The following is a 17,804-nucleotide window of genomic DNA, read 5'->3' as shown; positions in this document are numbered from 1 at the left end:
AGAAAGAAAATATTACATAGTCTCAAAAAGAAAAGAGCAGATATAGCACTCCTCCAGGAGACACATCTATCGTCTCAGGAGCATCTTAAGCTCAAAACCTGGTGGGTGGGGACAGTATTGGAGGCCCCTGCGGTGGGGAAGAAGGCTGGGGTAGTGATATTGTTCCATAAATCACTCCAGGTTGAGGTAGGGCAGCTGTGTATTGATTCTGAAGGGAGATACATTCTGGCACAGGTCAAGGTGAATAACACAGCCTACCTCATTAGTAACATATATGCCCCTAATGTGTACAGTAAGAAATTCTTCCATACTCTCATAAGTAAGATGCAGCAATTTAATGTTTCAAAGAAGATAATTGGGGGTGATTTCAATGTAGTAGCAGATCCCACCATGGATAAATCACATAATGTAGCAGGTGCGAGAGGGGAGATGGATAAAGGTATCAATTTGATATGTGGAGCTCTGGGAGTGGTTGATGTGTGGAGGGTTCTTAATCCAAATACTAAAGATTATACGCACTATTCTAGAGCTCACCACACGCAATCACGAATAGACTACATACTGATAGATGAAGACAGCTTTGCAGATATCAGGGAGGCAGCAATTGATCCTACGATAATATCGGATCATGCAGCAATATCTATTGAATTTAAAGATCTGAATTCACAAAGCAGACAGCTTAGATGGATATTTCCCTTGGATCTGTATTATGATCAGGATTTCAGACCATATATTAGGAGAAAATGGGAGGAATATGCACTGAACAATGCAGCTCATACTGATACACCAATATTGTTCTGGGAGGCTGGGAAGGCTGTGTTAAGAGGAGAGATTATAGCATACAGTGTCAGAAAGAAAAAACAGAGAGATCGAGAGATCATTAGATTGGGGGCACAGTTGGTGCAATTGAGGAGGGCATATGGACAAGGGGCAGCAAATCATATTCGAGAGCAATTGTTAGCCACTCAGGTAAATTTAAATGAACTGCTACATCAGCGAGCCAGTAAATCTGTTGAATATTATAGATATCAATTGCATAGATTTGGAAATAAACCAGGGAAGCTGATGGCAGGGCTGGTGAGGAAGGCGAAGGGGCAGAGGAGAGTGCTGGCGGTCAAGACACAGAGGGGGAACCTAGTACATGATGATACAGAGATACGAGAAGTATTTAAAGATTATTATGCTAGGCTATATGCCAAAAAAGACGAAGACGATTTAGACCCTGACATATATTTAGAGAATATCAACAAGACAAAGATCTCAGAACAACAGAAAAGGGTGCTAAATACACCGATTGAGACTGAGGAGGTCCTTAAAGAAATTAAAGCTAGTGCTTTACATAAAGCTGCGGGGCCAGATGGATATAGGGCTGAATTCTATAAAATATTAATGCAGGACATAGGAGGTCCCTTAACTGAAGCCTTTAATAGATCAGTTGAATTAGGGGAACTTCCACAGTCTTTGCGACTTGCGGATATAGTGGTATTTCCAAAACCTGAGAGGGATCCAACTATACCAGACTCATACAGACCAATTTCACTGATTAGTTATGAAGCTAAGTTGCTGGCAAAAATACTGGCCTCGAGATTGGCAAAAGTGCTTCCCAGCATAGTTGCAACTCCCCAGGTGGGATTTATACAAGGGAGACAGAGTGGGAAAAATATTAGACTGATATTGGCATCAATAGAGAAGGTGTGCAGAGGGGGTAGAGATTCCCTATTGATTAGCTTCGACGCCGAAAAGGCGTTTGATCGAGTAGAGTGGGAGTTCCTGTTCGCTTCATTAAGAGCGTACGGATTGGAAGGCTTCTTTACACAAGCAATCTCTATATTATATAAGAACCCTATGGTGAGAGTGCTGGTTAATGGAGCGTACTCTCGAAATTTTATAATAAATAGAGGTACCAGACAGGGTTGCCCTCTGTCCCCTTTACTGTTTGCTATTACGCTAGACCCGTTGGTCAGGGAAATCATAGATAACCCTGAGATTGAAGGTATAAATCTGGGAACCAGAGAATTTAAGATCTCGGCGTTTGCCGATGACATTTTGGTTCATCTAACTAGACCGGAGAGTTCGCTACCGGTATTGATGGAGGTTTTTGAAGAATATGGGGCCTTTTCGGGATTTAAATTGAATTTCCAAAAGTCAGAGGGATTGCCCACAACTAATCAGGTAAGGGAGAAATGGAAGGGTAGGTTCCCACTGAGATGGGCGAACAAGGAATTTAAATACCTAGGCATAACTCTAACAAGTGATCCGAGTAGATTATATAGACAGAATATTGATAAGTTATTGCAATATACGCGCCACAAACTAGCAATATGGGAGGGACTACCCTTAACTTTAAGTGGGCGAGTGGGTTTATTTACGATGATACTTTTTCCAAAATGGCTCTATGTATTAAGACAGTTGCCACTAGTTTTACAGACTAAAGATATAAAGAAGATTCGAGGCATGTTGACTAGGTTCTGTTGGAGTGGGAAAAAGGCTAAAGTTAAATTGGAATATCTCTATGGGAAAAGAACAGAGGGAGGCCTGGGGTTGCCTGACATTAAACAATATAATTGGGCCTGTTTAGCTAGACACTTAGCAGATTGGATTATGGAAACAGAAGAGCATACGGCATGGAATACTGAGTGTGCATTGTATAGACCATATCATCCATATTATATGATGCACGTTGAGAGTAAAATGTTACCAAAGGAATGGAAACATCATATTTTATTGCACCCAATGAGATGTATATGGCAGTACATATTGAGGAGATTAAATAAGAACCCACGATGTACGGACCTCCTCCCACTAGTAGGAAATGGAGCATTCGAACCAGGGAATGCTTACCCGAAATTTATTAAGTGGGCACAGGAGGGAGTGGTATTAGTGGCAGATGTTATGCAAGATACGGGAAAGATTATATCAAGAGAGGCTTTAGAGGACCTGGTGGGAGTAGAGAACGTGACATGGTATGCTTACTGCCAGATCCACAGCTATATTGAGAAATTACTTAGAGAAAAATGTGATAGAGGGATGTATGAGTTGCTGGTGAATTTGTTTTTGCCTCAGGGAAGAGAACAGACTACGGTGTCCACACTGTATAAACAGCTAAGCTAGATTGCCAAGCATCGTAGTTATGAAGCAGTGGCAAGACGATGGTCTGAGGATTTAAAGGTAGAGATCAGCAGTGGAGATATAGTCCAATCACTAAAGGAGATAGTACATAAAGTGGCTAGTGCCAGACATAGGGAGATACAATTTAGAATCATTATGAGAGCGTATTTTTCTCCCATACAGGCTTATTACGCAGGTAGATTGCAAGGAACACATTGCAGTAAATGTAATTTTCAGAGAGCAACACTGTATCACATGCTCTGGGGATGTCTGGTTATACAAAAATTTTGGGGTCCAGTGCTGGAATATTGTGAGGCCTTGTTGCACAGGAAGCTTTGGCTAGAGACTAAAACTGTTGTGCTTGGACTAAGGGGACGAGGGTCAATAATGCGACATAAAGAAAGTCTATTTATCTATAAGGTACTAATTGTTGGGAAGCAATGTATATTACAACATTGGACACAAGATATAGGACCATCCTTCTGGCAATGGAGGAGTTCGCTTCACTCCCTGGTGCGAATGGAAGCACGTGCTATGTCCAGTAGCCCTAGAAGTAGACAACGGTTTTGGGAAGTCTGGGAACCATATGTACAGGCTTTATCAAGCAGAGCTCGTAGTTTATTGGTGAACACACTCACGGGAAAGGAAGGGAAGGAAAGTTAATGACATATATGTTTATTGATTAATGTTGATATGAGAATTATACTGTTCAGGTATAGGGGGGGAAGGGGGGTGGGGGGAAGGGGAAGGGTACCTTTAAAACTTTTGATGACACTTTAGATATGATTATGTTAAGAAACAAAACAGACAAATACTTGGCTTAAGTAAATGTTTATTGACTATATTTGTTATTGACTGTGACATCAATAAAACAGTTTAAATATAAAAAAATAATATTTGTTGGTCTAGTCAGCAGTGGATATATACCTAAATAAATCGTTAAAAGGGATATCAATTTCCACGTAAATTCTTCATCGGTCCATTTTTTCACCATATCTGTGCACATAAAAACTAAAGATACGGTGAAAAAACGGCCCGATGAAGAATTTATGTGGAAATTGATATTCCTTTTAGATCTGGACATTGATACCTGCCCTCAAAATGTCCATGCCTAGATTTTTCAAGTATAAAATATGCTAGTCTATAAAAATACTTGCAAACTCACCTATGCTCCACCCACACTTCTCCTGTCTATAAATTATCATATAAAAGCACATATTTTTACACTGGTTGGAGTTTGTAAGAGGCCATTTATGCACATAGCTACACATATGCATGGAAATGACGTAATAAAATTACCACAAATATCAATGGAAGAGCAATAGATAAATACAAAAATCTAAAAAATTATATTGCTCTCGAAAATTGAGAAACAGTGCGCCAGTAGCATATTATTTCTTAATCAATATGAGTCTCAACCACCCCGGGTTAAGTAATCAAATTACCTTCTTATAGGATGAATGTGTTCCAAAAAGCCCTTTTAAGTGGGCAAATCGTTTTCATTTCAGTGTTTTTTTACAGGACTGTTCTGGGGAGAGGGGAAGAGATCATAATGATTGTTGGGTTTCATTATAAATCTGAGAGGGGTGAAGGAAAGTGGTCTATAGATTTAAAGATAATTGTGGGAGGAAGGGGGGGAGGAAAGAAGGCCAAAGGTTTACCTAGGATGTCTTAAAGCCTTACAGGGCAATGTGTGTGTCCTGTAATTTCAAAGAATAGCGTTGAATACTCCAACTTTAATAGGGGCATTCAGATCTGCCGGAAGAGTTCAAATATGTTTCTGTCTAAAGAGTTCAAATATATTTCTGTCTAATGGACCTTTGATTGAAATGTTTCATAGGTGCTGTAGGTGCAGGGTTGTTTTAATCAGAGGTGAACAGGTCACAGTTTGCTCGTTTATCTTTAAAAATTGCTTGTGACATGTTGCTGGCAGAGCTGGGTAAGTAAACTGCTTCAGCATTCAGGAGAAAATTGAGGTCAGAAAAGAATCATTGTTCTAAGTAATGCAAGAGATAAATATGAGAAAGCCGGAAGCCACTGGCATGTTCCTAGGACTGTCTTCCATCGGAAGAAAACTGTCAACAGATCTCGGATAAGGAAAATACATTGAAACACATTTGAAAGATTACTCAACAGTCTGTAGAAATGAGTTGAGCATGCATTAAGCATCCACTGAATAGAATAGAGGCAAGTTGGAGGTCCTGGAATTAGTAGGGCAAGAAAGGGCATATATTTGCCAAATAAGCTTGTCTTTGTGATGACACATCCTGTAGTTTGAGAGGTCAGAGTGGATCTCAGTAAACTGTGATGCCTTTATCAATTACGTGGGGGGGCATTTCGATATGATGTCTAAGTCTGACTTTGGACGTTTTGCAAAAATATGTCCAAAATCGGAATAAGAAAGAAGGCCATTTTCAAAAAAGAAAAACGTCTGTCTTTTGTTGTCGAAAATACTGTTTTGAGCAAGGTTTTGTGATTTGGACGTTTTGTTTTTTGGTCCATTTTCAAACAAAAAAAGTCCAAGTGCAAAACTCACAAAATCAAGCCATTGGGATGTAGGAGGAGCCAGCATTTTTAGTAAACTGGTCCCCCAGACATGTCAGGAAAGCAATAGGTCACCCTAGGGGGCACTGCAGTGGACTTCATAAAATGCACCCAGGTACACATCTTACTATTTCTCCCTTACCTTGTCTGCTGAGCCCCACAAAACCCACTCCCCCCAACTGTACACCACTACCATAGCCCTTATGGGTGAAGGGGGCACCTATATGTGGGTACAGTGGGTTTCTGGTGAGTTTTGGAGGGCTCACAGTTTCCTCCACAAGTGTAACAGGTAGGGGGAGGTAGGAGCCTGGGTCCACCTGTCTGCAGTGCACCACTACTCCAGCGACCTGCATGCTGTTCTAATGGACGTGAGTATATCATCGGAGGTTGGCATAGAGGCTGGCAAGTAATGTTTTTAATCATATTTTGGGGGCAGGGGGGTGGAGGGGGGTGAGAGGGAGTCAGTGACCACTGGGGGAGTAAGAGAAAGTCACCCCTGATTCCCTCCTGTGGTCACCTAGTCATTTAGAGCACCTTTTTGTGCTTTATTCATTATAAAAACAGGTCTAGCTCAAAACATCTTAGTGTTAGTCTTGGACGGTTTTGTTCTGTTCCATTATGGCTGAAAAACGTCTAACTGTTAGGAATGCCCAGATCCCACCCTTAACACGCCCCCTTGTGATTTGAATGCACTTCTGACAGACTTCATAGAAAAACGTCTAAAAATTGGTTTTGAAAATAACAATTTGGATGTTTTTTTGTGAGAAAAACATCCAAATGCAGACGTATGCCACTTTTTAGATGCTTTTTTCTTTTGAAAATGAGCCTAAAAAGGATTTTGGATTTAGCTCTCACCATTGTCCCTGGAGAGATTAAAATCTAAGGGCTCTTTTTACTAAGGTATGCTGTTGGATTTAGCACACCCTAACAATTAGCATGCGCTAAATGCCACGCAGCACATTATATTCCTACAAGTTGCTTAGCATTGAGTGCATGTGCTGGATGTGTTAATGCACTTTAGTGCTAACACATTTCAGGGCTTTAAGGATATCCCCATTGAATTCATTGGGGATATCCTGAAAACCCCGACTGGCTGGGTGTGCCCTGAGGACTGGGTTGAAAATCCCTTCCTTAGTGAAAGGAGCCCTAAGTGTGTACCTGAAGCAGTAACGGGTTAAATGATTTGCCCAAAAGATCACAAGGACCTGTAGTAAGATTAGAACCATGAATAATGTGCCACACGATTTGAAAATGCCTCAAAATATTCTGCATTCATTTTGATGATGGAACTGAATATTCAAAAAAAATGTTGTAATACAATGTTACCAGTTTTTAGTTTATTTAGGGTCCCTTTGCTATCAAGCTTAATTTTGTGAACCCTGGAGTAGCAAGCTGGCAGAAGTGGTCCTCTCATTACCTCAGCCTCCCTTCCAACCTCCAAATCCTCTCTCTCTATCACTCTTATCCAGTCTTTCAATCCCCTCTTCGCCTTCTGTCACTCAAATCCATTCAGGCCTTGGTTCCCTCTGTTTCTCACCCCCTTAGCCCCTCCCAGTTCTCTAGTTCACTTTCCCTCAGTGTGAAGAGTTTCAGCCTCTGGTAAGAAGAGCTGATATTGTGATGTCATATGCCTTATTGCACCAATGCCTAACAGCTAACCTCATCAGTGATGTCACAATGGCTTGATTACCCTATAAGTGACTCACTTTTATTACATACAACAGTGATTCTAAAGACAATTCTTTTTTTCTTTAATTAAGGGGGGAGGGGATTATCATCGTGAGCTCCCATTAAAACAGGTTATTTTGCTGTTAATCTGGGTTATTAGTAACTAGGGGGTCCTTTTACTAAGGTGTGCCAAAAAGTGGCCTGCGCTGGTGTAGACGCCATGTATTGGATGCGAGCAGGTCCATTTTTCAGTGCACCTGCAAAAAAAGGCCTTTTTTTTAAAGCCGAAAATGGATGTGTGGCAAAATAAAAATTGGCACACGTCCATTTTGGGCCTGAGACCTTACTGCCACCCATTGACCTAGCGTTAAAGTCTCGCACGTTAACCGGGCGGTAATCATCAGCGCGCATACAATGCCGATTACCGCCCGGTTAGTGCTGCGTGCCAGAAATTTTCCCGGGTGCGTAGTGGGCGTGCATAGAAAATGAAATTACCGCACGGGCCATGCGGTAAGCCGGGCAGTAGTTCAAAATTGATGCACGTAGGACGTGTGTACACAGCTTAGTAAATGAGTCCCTAGGTCTTATTGCATAAAATGGGACCTGTGCTAAAGCAGGGGTGTAGCCAGACTTCGGGAGGGGGGTCCAGCGCCCGAGGTGAGGGGGCACATTTTAGTCCCCCCTGGTGCCACTGCCCCCCGCCATTGCCAACACCCCCTGCCACCAACTTTGACCCCTCCCTGCCGACAACCCTCTCGACCTCCCTCCCGCCGCCAACCCACCGTTGCTGTCACCTACCTATGCTGACGGGGGTTGGGGTCCCCCACCAGCAAAGGTAGGTGACGGCGGGTTGGCGGCAGGAGGGGGGGGGGTCGAGAGGGTTGTCGGCAGGGGGTCCAGGGCCAAATCTACGGGGGCCCAGGCCCCCGTGGCTCCGCGTAGCTACGCCCCTGTGCTAAAGTAGCATAAGTTAGTGGTAAAATAACGTCTTAACGGTAGATCATTTTGATAACTTCCCCCCTTATCCAGGTAGCATCACCTGCTACTCAGGATAAATACTGCTGAGAGAGATATTCAGCGGTGCTATCTGGATAGTGCCATTGAATATCTTTATAGACTGCCTGGGCAATATCCGGATAGTGCCAGAGTGATCCAGGGGCAGAACTGGGGCAGAGAGACACAATTTATCTGGAGAGCAGAGATTTTCAGTGTTGCTATCCAGATAATTTTCTGGAAATGTCCTATACCGCCTACTTCTAAGGGAGGCCTTGCTCAAAGCCCACCTCTTCAATGTCGCCTTCGGCACCTAACCACCATACTTCTACTCAGGAAATCTAGACTTCTCCAACTTGACATTTTGCCCATTAGATTGTAAGCTCTTTTGAGCAGGGACTGTCCTTTTTGTTAAACTGTACAGCGCTGCGTAACCCTAGTAGCGCTCTCACCTCAATCACTGGCTGACTACTTCCGCGACAAGGTGCAAAAGATCAACCTTGAGTTCACAACCAAGGCACCTCTTCCTTTTCACCCTTCAACCCTTTCCCTCAACCAACCAACCCAGGCCTCTTTCTCCTCCTTTCCTGATATCACCGAGGAGGAAACCGCCCGCCTTCTTTCCTCCTCGAAATGCACCACTTGTTCCTCTGATCCCATCCCCACCAACTTACTTAACACCATCTCTCATACTGTCACCCCCTCCATCTGTCATATCCTCAACCTCTCTCTCCACTGCAACTGTCCCTGACACCTTCAAGCACGCCGTAGTCACACCTCGCCTCAAAAAAACATCACTTGACCCTACCAGTCCCTCCAACTACCGCCCCATCTCCCTCCTACCCTTCCTCTCCAAAATACTTGAGCGTGCTGTTCACAGCCGCTGCCTTGATTTTCTCTCCTCTCATGCCATCCTCGATCCGCTTCAATCCGGTTTTCGCCCTCTACACTCGACAGAAACGGCACTCTCTAAAGTCTGTAATGACCTGTTCCTTGCCAAATCCAGAGGCCACTACTCCATCCTCATCCTCCTTGATCTATCCGCTGCTTTTGATACTGTCAATCATGATTTACTTCTTGCCACATTGTCCTCATTTGGGTTCCAGGGTTCTGTCCTCTCCTGGTTCTCTTCCTGTCTCTCCCACTGCACCTTCAGAGTACACTCTCATGGATCTTTCTCCACCCCCATCCCGCTCTCTGTTGGAGTTCCCCAGGGATCTGTCCTTGGACCCCTTCTTTTTTCAATCTACACCTCTTCCCTGGGCTCACTGATCTCATCTCATGGTTTCCAGTATCATCTTTATGCTGATGACACCCAGCTATATCTCTCCACACCAGACATCACCGCGGAGACCCAGGCCAAGGTATCAGCCTGCTTATCCGACATTTCTGCATGGATGTCCAACCGCCACCTGAAACTGAACATGTCCAAGACCGAGCTTATCGTCTTTCCACCAAAACCCACTTCTCCTCTTCCTCCACTCTCTATCTCAGTTGATGGCACCCTCATCCTCCCCATTTCATCTGCCCGCAACCTCGGAGTCATCTTCGACTCCTCCCTCTCCTTCTCTGCGCATATCCAACAGATAGCCAAGACCTGTCGCTTCTTTCTCTTTAACATCAGCAAAATTCGCCATTTCCTCTCTGAGCACACCACCCGTACTCTCGTCCATGCTCTCATTACCTCTCGCCTTGACTACTGCAACCTACTCCTTACTGGCCTCCCACTTAGCCATCTATCTCCCCTTAAATCTGTTCAGAACTCTGCTGCACGTCTTATATTCCGCCTGAACCGATATACTCGTATCACCCCTCTTCTCAGGTCACTTCACTGGCTTCCAATCAGATACCGCATACAGTTCAAGCTTCTCCTTCTTACCTACAAATGCACTCAGTCTGCAACCCCTCATTACCTCTCTACCCTCATTTCCCCTTACGTTCCCGCCCGTAACCTCCGCTCACAGGACAAATCCCTCCTCTCTGTACCCTTCTCCACCACCGCCAACTCCAGGCTCCGCTCATTCTGCCTCGCCTCACCCTATGCTTGGAATAAACTTCCTGAGCCCTTACGCCAAGCCCCCTCCCTACCCATCTTCAAATCCTTGCTCAAAGCCCACCTCTTCAATGTTGCTTTCGGCACCTAACCTTTATACCTTTCAGGAAATCTAGACTGACTGACTGTACATTTGTCCTTTAGATTGTAAGCTCCTTTGAGCAGGGACTGTCCTTCTATGTTAAATTGTACAGCGCTGCGTAACCCTAGTAGCGCTTTAGAAATGTCAAGTAGTAGTAGTAGGTCTAGGCAGTGAGGCATATTTGTGCCAAATAATGCATTCCCGGAAGGATTGAAGAGCTTTGTTAAACAGTACAGGATAAACTGCTAATTCTTTCTTGCAACAGCCTTCATTCATGTTTCAGTAGAGTAAATGGATGCAATCGTTTGACAGTGTTTTGACATACTGCTTTGAAATAATTGTAGTATCTATTACTAATACAGTAATAGCTGAATAAAACCTTTGAGTTGTGTGATCATTAGGCAAACCAACAACAACTAAATGGGACTTGCAAGAAGTAAATCTGTTTTACTTCTTCCAGGATGGTTATCTGATATTTATTGTCTTAGCTTTGTAATGACTTCCTTTTCAACAATTCCAAAGCAGAATTTGAAACACGTATCCTATGTCATTGGCAAATTAGAAGTGAAAGTGAACAGAAAAACGTGACATTTCATGTTTTGTCATCCTCCAATAAGAGCGTTTATGTCAAAAGAGGACTCACTCTTTCCCAATAGTGAACCTCCACGCATGTGTGAACTAGTGCGAACACGCATATCCTGTTGGGGAAAAAGAGTGCAGCCTTTTCTCACATATCCCTGGATTCTATAAAGCTGCGTGCCCAAATTTCCAACTTGCAAGCAAATTTGGGTGCAAGTTCTGAAACAGTGCTAGTCGTGCGCCTAACTTAGGGGCACTTTGACTAAGAAGCGGTAAAAGCGGCCTGCGCTAGTTTTGCCACCTGAAATTGGCGCACACTGGGGTCAGTTTGTACCGCGGCGGGAAAAGGGACTCTTTTAAAGTGGGCAGTAAAAGGCTGTCCGCTAACATTAAAATGAGTGTGCAGCTGTTTACGGCCTGAGCTTTTACTGCTACCTATTTAGGAGGCGGTAAGGGCTTGCACAGTAATCAAGCAGCGGGTGGCAATGTGGCCGTGCTGCCGACTATCGCCAGGAGCGCCCCTAGTGGTGGAAAATAAAAAAAATAATTTTCTACCACGGGAAACTGCACGCGCCAACTTTACAACTACCGCTGGGGCCCCCATGCTACCCCGGCGGTAAGGATGATTTGACGTGCACTACCCGTGCGGGAGCCCTACCACATCCTTTCTAAAAGGGCCTCTTAATTGTTAAATTAGGTGCCAGAGCCCTTAAGTGGTGTTAATTAGTGCTAATTGGCACTAATTTGTAGTTATGTACGTAACTGCATGTAGGTGCTATTTGATAAATGTAGCGCCTAAATGCTATAGCGCACAACTTCGTGCACATGGGTGAGTCAGAGGGGCCCTTCGTGCACACATAGGGGCCCTTTTATTAAAGGGTGGTGCGTGCAACGGGTTTGCTGTGCATCAATCCGGAACTACCGCCGGGCCAGGGGCATAGCCAGACTTCGGAGGGAGGGGGGTCCAGAGCCCAAGGTGAGGGGGCACATTTTAGCCCCCCCCCCCCCCCCCGTCATTGCCGACCCCGCCGCCACCACCACAACCCCCCCCCCCCCACCGCTGACCTTCTGGACCCACCGCCAACCCGCCGTCGCCTACCTTTGCTGGCGGGGGACCCCAACCCCCACCAGCCAAGGTCCTCTTCTTTCCGCAAAAAGGCTCCCCAACAAAATGACTCGGTTATCGCACGGCCCTTTCTTTTCCCCTAAAGTGGCCAGCCCTTTACCGGCGCTGAGACTAGTGCAGGCCCCCTTTGACCAAAGCTTAGTAAAAGAACTCCACAAGTTGTAGAATATTATCATATTTATTTATTTGTTGCCTTTGTATCCCACATTTTCCCACCTATTTGCAGGCTCAATGTGGCTTACATAGTACCGTCAAGGCGTTTGCCCAGTTGGTTGACAGCAAATACAAGGTTGTATAATGATCGAATGAGGTATATGTGGAGGGTCGGAAGGGATGAAGATTGTGTGTTGTCCAGTACGATCATTAGGCATGCTGTGTTTCTGGGTGAGGAGGTTTACGTAGGGCCGTCGGGGTAGGCCTTTATATACAGACACAACCTCCAACATTAGGTGCACATATGTACACCAGCCTTTGACACGGGTAAACTTTTTTTTATGGGTTGATTGTAATGTATTATTTGTATTCATTGTATCTTGCCTCGAGCTCTGTAGGGTGAGGCGGGTAGTCGAGTGTTGGTTACTGTGCTCTATTCTTTAACAGCAATTTCATGTGCAAGGGCTGGTTTAGATTTGCTGCTTGGTGTTCATATTTTTTTTGCATCTAATTTTTGGCACGTTTTCTTGAATCTAACCCATAGTGCATGAGAAGATGGCCGAATAAAAGCTGAGAAAATGAACATTCCCAGAAATGACATTGGAAACGACATGAAATAAAAATTTCTGGTTGGTCATCCCTGGCACATAGCAGGGAAAGGGGAAGAGAGAGCAAGTAGATGGTGTGGGCTTTTAAATTTTCTGCAAATGTTTTCTGTGCTGTTTTTATGACATTCTCAGCGGCGTACCTACCTTGCATGCCACCTGGAATGGAGTACCCCCCATGGGCAGAGTACACCCCCTCCTTCAAGTAAGGGAGTGCGTGGAACTGGCACGCGGCTGTTGGCTCTGCCGGTCCCCTGCCCTGGAACAGGAAGTTGACATCAGATGTGGCAGGGCACTGGCAGAGCCAACAGCCAAGCGCCGGCACCCAGGGCGGGCTGGGACCCAGGGTGGACTTGCCCCACTGCCCTGCCCTAGGTACCCTAGAGCACATTCCTTTCACCCTTTTAATTAGATTATGTAAGTCGCCCTGATCTGTTATCCAAATTTGGCAATATAGCAAGCTTGTATAATAAACATAAACATACCTATGTGTTTCTGCCATATGGATTGATGATTTTGGTGGCAGCACCTGGGACTCCATGCCAGGGGCGTATCTGGACTCCGGCGGTAGGGGGGGCCAGAGCCAGAGGGAGGGGGCACATTTTAGCGCCCCCCCCCCCCGCCGCCCCCCCCCCGCCGCCGAGCCCCCACCGCCACCAATGACTTAGTCTCTCCACCCCCCTCCCGCCGCCAACCCTCCCCCGCTGCCGTTCTTACTTTTGCTGGCGGGGGACCCCAACCCCCGCCAGCCGAGGTCTGCTTCCACCTGCCGCTGCCTTCAAACCTTCTTCTTCAGCCGGCGGGGGACCCCAAACCCCCGCCAGCCGCCCCGCGCTGTTTAAAATTCATCTTCGGCCTCCGTGGCCGTGCTGCTGGGATAGGCGGCGCTGTTGAAATCCACTTCGGAGTCTGACGTCGTTGTACGTTGTACGTGCTGCGACGTCAGACTCCGAAGTGGATTTCAACAGCGCCGCCTATCTCAGCAGCACGGCCACGGAGGCCGAAGATGAATTTTAAACAGCGCGGGGCGGCTGGCGGGGGTTTGGGGTCCCCCGCCGGCTGAAGAAGAAGTTTTGAAGGCAGCGGCAGGTGGAAGCAGACCTCGGCTGGCGGGGGTTGGGGTCCCCCGCCAGCAAAAGTAAGAACGGGCACGGGGGAGGGTTGATGGCGGTAGGGGGGGCCAGGGCAAAATCTGCGGGGGCCCAGGCCCCTGAGGCCCCACGCAGATACGCCCCTGCTCCATGCAGTTGTCTATCATATCGGTCCCTTGTGATAGTCCTGATAAATTCATTAACCAGATGATAATGCTTAGGAACCCTTAGCCTTTGGGCAGTCAATGATATGCAAGTGTGCCAATAGAAAAAAAATGTTATGGATTTAAAAAGAGAAAATTACTTGTGATACAAACATAAAATGCAAAAGATAAGGGGTAGTAGGTTTTGTATAGAGTTACCTGGTAATTAACAGGAATGAAATTGGATTGTAGATTTATTACTTCTCTTTCAAATCCAAGCTCAAAGAGAATTTTATTCAGGTACATAAATTATTTCTCTTCCCAGAGAGCTTACACAAAGGCTGATTTTACCTACAATGTTGAGATTGGAATTCAGACAGGAGACTTGGGACATGCTCAGTTCCAGCAGTATCTTACAAAAGGTTCTGCTGAACGAGGAGCCTTTTGTAAAACACCTATGAGGCAGGAGTGTATGTACCAGTACTCACATCAGGAGCAGTCATTTTATAATTATACATGGGGAAAAAATAAGCAGCATGAGCACTGCAGCTGCCACTTTTCACATCTTCCACACGTTGCACTGCTTACGCATATAGCTGTGCCATTTTACAAACCTAGGTGCCGATGATCAAATCCCCTGCACTGTTCCGAACAGCGCTAGAAAATGAGCGCTGGAACAGCATGGGGATTAAGGCCCTCATGATAAAAACTAGTAGCATGCAAATTTATGCGCATTTTTAGTTTTGATCATCCTGTGGGAGGATTGTGGCTGGGCCATGTGCCCAAGACCAAGTCCTCCTGTAGGAGTTATTTGACAGGTCCGGGCTGTAAAAAAAAAAAAAAAGCCTGGACCTGTCAAACAGGAGGTCCTTTCCTCCCCCCCACACGTAAGGGACTGGAGGTCCACCGGACCTCTAGCCCCCCTAACTGCCCCCCCCCCCCCCGAAAACCGACAGTTTTCCCTGGTGGCAGAGTGGCCTTCACCCACCTCACTCCCCTGACTCTCCCCCAACACAAGGGCATGGGGTACTGGAGGTCCATGGACCTGTAGCCCCCTAACCCCGTGACACCAAAGATGTCCCTGGTGGCCCAGTGGGCAACTCTACCCCCACCCCTACCCATCCTGGTGGCCTAGTGCCCCCTAAACCCCCAGAAGAGAGGAGGGAGTAGCACTGCCTCCTACTTCCAGCGCCACCTCCAAAATGGCTGTGCCCTGCCCTGCCCAGTGCAGATTTGCGAGCTTCCTGCATGCGCAATCTCACTAAAACCGAGCATATGCACCGGGGCAGGAAAGCAGGGCAGGCAGCATGGTGCCAAGTATTGCCACAGAAAGGCGTGCTGGCGGGGCTTGGGGACCCCCGCCATCCCAGGTATTTGGGATTGCAGTGGGGGCGAAAAGCGGCAGAGAAGCGGGTCAAAATGTGCCCCTCCTCCACTTTGGGCTCAGCCCCCCCAATTAAGGCCTGGTCCAAACCACACCCCCTTGAATTTGTTGCATGGCATGGATCTGCTTGTGTAAATAGTGGCTTTCTGAATCACCATTTACCTGTATGTATAATCTACATGTGTAAATTCTGCTATTTCCATGTGGAAATACGTCTACAATAACCTTCATAATCTGTTTACTGTTGCTGGAAGTCTGTGGGACTGCATAGTGCAGTCCTTTTATCTTGCCACACCTTATGCCTGGAATAGACTTCCTGAGCCGCTACGTCAAGCTCCATCTCTGGCCGCCCTCAAATCCGGGCTAAAGGCCCACCTGTTTAATGCTGCTTTTGACTCCTAACGTTTCACTTGTTCGTAACCGTTATCTTATCTTCCTCTCTTCAATAGTCCCTTATCCCTATGTGTCCTATCTGTCTGTCCTACCCTTATCCCTTATTTGTCCTGTCTGTCTGTCCTGATTTAGACTGTAAGCTCTCTAGAGCAGGGACTGTCTCTTCTTCATGTTCAATTGTGAAGCGCTGCATACGACTGGTAGTGCTATAGAAATGATTTGTAGTAGTAGTAATTAGTGCAGAATTTCCCGGTCATGCAGAATTTACTTTTTTTTCGCACAGAATCTTTACAGCGGTTCCTGTTCCCATGGTAAAGGTTGGCTGGCCACCACGTCCTCCCGAGCCTCAGTGGGTCTTGCCCGGGCCTACCTTAACATGCCCTGGTGGTCTAGTGGCGTCTTTGGGGGCAGGAAAGATCCCAACTCTATCCTGCCTGCAGCCGCCGCTTTTGCCGGTACCGCTGCTTCTTGAAAATGGCCACCGAGAATTTAAGCGACAATCTCGTGAGGCTGCTGCAGAAAGGCTTGGCGGCCATTCTGAAGAAGTGGACGTTGGACATAACAGTGGACAGGAAGGAGTAGGGTTCTTTCCTGTCCCAAGACGTACTCCCAAAGTGCACCTCTGCAGTGCCTCCCACGCTGGACTGCTGAGTGTGGGGGTTGAGGGGACTGGAAAAAGATGGATGGAGTTTAGGGGCCTGGAAAAAGTGAATGGTATCTGTGTACAGGGAGGGAGGGAGGGGGCTGTAAGTCTGGGTGCAGGGGGTGCTGGAAAAAAATTTATGTGGATGATATCTGTACAGGGAGGGGGAGCTGTAAGGAGGATGAAGTGTGGGTACATGTAGGGAGGGATGGAAAAATAAATATGGATCATATCTGTACAGGGAAGGGTGCTGAAAGATTGATGGTGTGGGTGCAGGGAGGGGGTTGGAACAAAGGTAGATGGCTGTGGGTGCATTAATATTGTTGAAATCATGACAAAGAAACTTGCAGAATTTTACAGAATTTGCAAATATTTTGTGCAGAATTTGTAATTAGTTTTGAGCAGAATTTTGAAATTTTTGGTGCAGAAATCCGGCAGGAGTAAGTTGTACCTGAGACAATGGAGGGTGAAATGACCTGTCCAAGGTGGCAAAGAATTTCAGTAGAAAAAGCAGGATTTGACCCTGTCTTCCCTGGTTCACAACCTGCTTTATAACTACTAAGCTGCTATTGCACTCTGCTCTGGGAAAGGGGGAAAGTATAGTTAGTTCCCATTAGTGTACAAGATTTGATAGATCATCAAAATGTAGTGGAAGACAGTATTTTTAAAAAGGACTGGCCAGCCCATCCACGATTGCCTCAACCCATCTGCTCACCTCTGGTAAAACTCATCGACTTGTGAAGCAGTGACAGCATTCTCATGAAATGTTGGTGTTCTTGAGCCCATCGTTGACCTCCCCCTTTCACACCAAATTGGGTTCAGTTTATAATCTTTTGGGGGGCCTGCTTGAAGCTAATATTCAGAAGAAGAGTAAGGAGAGAGGCCCGTCCTGGTGCCCCACGTTCTTTGTTTAAGCTGTTGAGGCAGGAGAGCTCTAGTTCTTTACAAAAAAATTATTCAGCCTTTGCTCCAGTGTGAATCTTGCATTCAGTTACATCATCGCAGGTGTTAGTCCTAACAGCAGGGTTGTCAACTACACAACATTGTGACTTACCTACTGCAGGCCCAAGATTGTGGCACTTATTTCCAATTTCACCTTGAACTCAACAGGACTATTTTATCTTTAGAAAGATGTTAAAAGATTTGTGCATCTGGGATCTATGATTTTATTTGCATACCTATATTATATATTGTTATATTGTATGTTTGTGATTTGTGGAGAATTAACAGGAATACAAA

At 45.9% G+C, this 17,804-nt stretch overlaps 1 protein-coding gene across 1 annotated transcript in view; it reads left to right on the top strand.

Annotated features, from left to right (window-relative positions):
• The window catches only part of LRRC75A (leucine rich repeat containing 75A), a 404,278-nt gene that overhangs the window by 249,212 nt on the left and 137,262 nt on the right, over nt 1-17,804 (top strand). The window lies entirely within an intron of this gene.

Source organism: Microcaecilia unicolor, chromosome 13 (assembly GCF_901765095.1).
Source record: "Microcaecilia unicolor chromosome 13, aMicUni1.1, whole genome shotgun sequence".
Lineage (NCBI taxonomy): Eukaryota > Metazoa > Chordata > Amphibia > Gymnophiona > Siphonopidae > Microcaecilia > Microcaecilia unicolor.
This window is presented reverse-complemented; position numbering and strand designations above follow the sequence as displayed.